Raw genomic sequence first — 4,687 nt, forward strand, 5'->3', positions numbered from 1 at the left:
TATTAGGGAGTACTATCTAAAGTTCAATCAGTTGGCCAAGTATGCTCCTGACTTAGTGGCTGATAATCGAGCTAGTATGAGTAAGTTTGTGACTGGAGTGTCTAGTTATGTGGTTAAGGAGTGTAGTTCTACTATGCTGAATAGTGAGATAAATTTTTCTAGGCTGATGACTCATGCCCAACAGATTGAGGCAGACAATATTAAGGAGAGATAGAATGATAGGGAATAAGAGAGCTAGGTCCGAGCAGTACGGGTAGGGTCAGACTAGATCGCAGGGAGGGAGTCGCCCTCAGTATCAGGATTGTTTGTCTATGCCGGCACTGTCATCTGCTAGTGCTCTCATTCCTAGAGGTAGGCAGGACCAAGGTAACAGGTCATATGCATCCAGGTCCCAGTACAGTGCTGGCAGTAAGTCAAATCATCCTCTGTGTCCTAAGTATGGTAGGGCTCATTCGGGTGAGTGTTGGGGTGAGAAAAGGGGCTGTTTTCGATGTGGTGACATAGGTTACAGAGTTAGAGATTGTCCACAGGATGGACAAGGGCATCGTGACTATCGCCCTCAGACCCAGACTCAGACTGTTAGTGCTCCAGTTCCAGCGACTCGCCCAGCCCCAGCTCAAGGCGCCTCTTCTAGCAATGCTGGCGGGCAGCGCCAAAATAGATTCTATGCTTTACCATCCCTCTAGGAATAGGAGGACTCTCCCGATGTTGTTACTGGTATGCTTCGTATATTTCAGTTTGATGTGTATGGTTTGTTGGGTCCTAGATCCAGTTTCTCATATGTTATACCTTTGATTGCTGTGAATTTTGAAATGAGTCCTGAGATTATTCCTGAGCCTATCCTAGTTTCTACCCTAGTGGGTGATTCAATTGTTGCCTAGAAAATGTATAAAAAGTGTCCTGTTACCATTCTTCATAGAGTCTTATTGGCTGATCTGATTGAGTTAGACATGGTAGATTTTGATGTGATTCTGGGTATGGACTAGCTGTATTCTTCTTATGCCTCTATTGATTGTCGGACCTGAGTGGTCAAGTTTCAGTTTTTGAGTGCATCCATATTTGAGTGGTCTGGGAATTTTGTATCACCAAAGAGTCATTTTATCTCTTACCTCAAAGCTAGAAAGCTTATTTCCAAGAAATGTATTTACCATTTGGTTAGAGTCAAAGACACTAAGCCTGAGACTCCAACTCTCCAATCTGTTAACGTCGTCAATGAGTTTTCTGATGTCTTTTCGGATGATCTCCCAGGGATACCTCCTGATAGAGAGATAGAGTTTGGGATTGATCTTCTTTTCGATACTCAGCCCATTTCTATTCCTCCTTACTGTATGGCCCCTACAAAACTTAAGGAGTTGAAAGAGCAACTCAAAGATCTACTAGATAAGGGTTTCATAAGGCCCAGTATTTCTCCTTGGGGTGCTCCTGTGTTGTTTGTAAGAAAGAAAGATGGCTCTTTGCGTTGTGCATTGATTACCGCCAACTGAATAAAGTCATCGTCAAAAATAAGTATCCCCTTTCGAGAATAGATGATTTGTTTGACCAATTGCAAGGTGCAACTTATTTCTCAAAGATAGACCTTCGTTTCGGCTATCATCAACTCAAATTTAGGGAGTGTGACATCCCGAAAACCATTTTTCAAACTTGTTATGGACATTTTGAGTTTCTTGTTATGTCTTTTGGGTTAACTAATACCCCAGCAGCTTTCATGGACCTCATGAATCGAGTATTCAGACCATATCTGAATATGTTTGTCATAGTGTTCATCGATGATATACTGGTGTATTCCGGTAGTAAGGATGAACATTCTGATCATCTCCAAACTGTCTTACAAACCCTTAGAGATCACAAGTTGTTTGCCAAGTTTTGTAAGTGTGAGGTTTGGCTAAGATCAGTTGCTTTTCTAGGTCATATCATTTCTTCCGAGGGTGTAAGAGTTGATCCCCAAAAGACCAAAGCTGTTAGAAATTAGCCTAGACCTATTTCTCCGACTGATATCCAAAGTTTCTTGGGTTTAGCTAGCTATTACCACCATTTTGTTGAGGGTTTCTCCTCTATAGCGTCTCCTATGACTTGTTTTACCCAAAAGAAAGTGAAGTTCTTATGGTCTGAATCTTGTGAGATGAATTTTCAGGAGTGGAAGACTCGACTCACTTCAGCCCCTGTTTTGACTTTGCCTGATGGTGTTGATGGTTTTCTGGTGTACTGTGATGCTTCAAAAGTTGGGTTGGGTTGGGTTGCGTATTAATGCAGAAGGGTAAGGTGATAGCTTATGCTTCTAGACAGTTGAAACCCCATGAGAAAAATTACCCCACCCATGACCATGAGTTGGATGTTGTTGTGTTTGCTTTGAAAATCTGGAGACACTATTTGTATGGTGTCCATGTTGATGTTTTCAGTGATCATAAGAGTTTGTAGTATGTGTTTACCTAGAGAGAATTGAATCTTAGGCAGAGACGATGGTTAGAATTATTAAAGGACTATGATATGAGTATGTTGTACCATCCGGGCAAGGCCAATATTGTGGCGGATGCCCTAAGTAGAGTGTCCATGGGTAGTGTTTCCCATGTGGTAGAAGGTAATAAAAAGTTGCCTCGTGGTGTACATCATTTGGATAGATTGGGGGTTAGGTTATTTTACTCTGCTGAAGGTAGTATAGAGGTTCAGAGTAGTTTCAAATCCTCCTTGGTTTCGGAAGTGAAGGAAATGCAATACTTAGATGCTAGTCTGGTCAGACTAAAGGAGTCAATCAAGGACTAAAAAGTAGAGATTTTCTCCCAAGGGGGAGATGGTGTGTTGAGATTGCAGGGTAGATTGTGTATCCCAAATGTTGATGATCTGAGACAGAGGATTATGGCTGAAGCACACGGGGCATGATATTTTATTAATCCTGGTGCCACCAATATATACCGTGACTTGCGGGAAATCTATTGGTGGAGTGGCATGAAGAAAGATATAGCAGTGTTTGTAGCTAAGTGTACAACATGCCAACAGGTTAAGGTTGAACACCAAAGACCTGGTGGTATGATGCAAGAGTTTAGTATTCCCACCTGAAAGTGGGAAGAGATAAATACGGACTTCGTGATTGGTTTACCTCCTTCCCGACGCCATCATGATTTCATTTGGGTTGTGGTTGATAGGTTGACTAAGTCTGCTCATTTTTTGCCTGTTCATACTTTATATACTGCAGAGGATTACGCTATATTGTATATCCGAGAGCTAGTCAGACTGTATGGAGTTCCCTTGTCTATCATTTCAGATAGGGGTACTCAGTTCACTTCGTAATTTTAGAAAGTTTTTCAGAAGGGTATTGGTACCCAAGTGCTTTTGAGTTCTGCTTTTCATCCGCAGACCGATGGTCAGGCTGAGCAGACCATCCAGACGTTAGAAGATATGTTTAGAGCTTGTGCACTTGACTTTAAGAAAAGTTGGGATGATTACTTACCATTGATAGAGTTTGCTTACAATAACAGTTTCCACTCTAGTATTGGCATGGCTCCGTTTGAAGCCTTATATGGGAGGAAGTGTAGATCACCCATAGGTTGGTTCGAGATGGGTGAAGTCGCTGTGAGTGTTCTTGATTCGGTATTTGATGCTATGGAAAAAGTTAAGTTTATTAGGGAAAGGTTGAAAACTGCGCAGAGTCATCAAAAGTCATATACGGATGTTAGAAGGAGAGACCTTGAGTTTGAAGTTGGTGACCTAGTGTATCTGAAAATTTCAACCATGAAGGGGGTGAAGAGATTCCGAAAGAGGGGGAAGCTTAGTCCCCGTTATGTTGGTCCTTACAAAATTCTTAGTCGTGTTGGTAAGGTAGCTTATGAGGTCGAGTTGCCTTCCGAGTTATCCTCTGTTCATCCAATATTCCATGTCTCCAGGCTTAGAAAGCATATTAGCGATGTTGTGGTAGTGGATTCCTTGTGAGTGCTGTCATTCAAGAAAATCTTTCTTTTGATGAGATTCCTATTGAGATTCTTAATTTCAGTGTCCGAAGACTAAGGAACAAATAAGTTCCCTTGGTCAAGGTGTTGTGGCGAAACCAATCTGTTGAGGGTGCAACTTGGGAAGCTGAGGCGGATATGCGATCCAAGTACCCGCACCTATTTTCCGCAAACTCCGATCAAGTCGAAGGTACCGTTCTTTCCTAAATCATGCACTTTTGATAAAAGTTGCAGCAGTTCAGCTGTAATTTACTATGTGTTCAGCTATAGTTTCTTGAATTTATGCATTCTATGTTGCAGTCGGAGTGAGAAACGATGTGGTGATGAGTCTAACGAATGGTTTCAGATGTACGATCTATTCCCTATCAAATCTTGGCATGTCTACCATCATTCGAGGATGAATGTTTCTAAGAAGGGGATGATGTAATACCCCGGGACATTTTTCATTGAAATTTTGTTTGTAACCATGTTGGGTTCTATCTTCTAGAATGAATTATAAATTTTTCATGTGTAATGTCTTAGATTATGACCCATCATTGCATAGAGTATTGAATAATCTTTCCAACGATATATGGATCATCCAAAACGGACACTCGAGCGACGAGTTACGATCATTCCGATCGAACCGTGAATAGTAGTGAACAGTAAAACGTTCAGGAAAAAGTACTGAGGCCTGGTGTATGTTTGCTCCAAATTTAAATGATTATAATTCCTTGTACATAATGATATGGATGATCTACTATATATCA

This window comes from Capsicum annuum, chromosome 12 (assembly GCF_002878395.1).
Source record: "Capsicum annuum cultivar UCD-10X-F1 chromosome 12, UCD10Xv1.1, whole genome shotgun sequence".
NCBI lineage: Eukaryota > Viridiplantae > Streptophyta > Magnoliopsida > Solanales > Solanaceae > Capsicum > Capsicum annuum.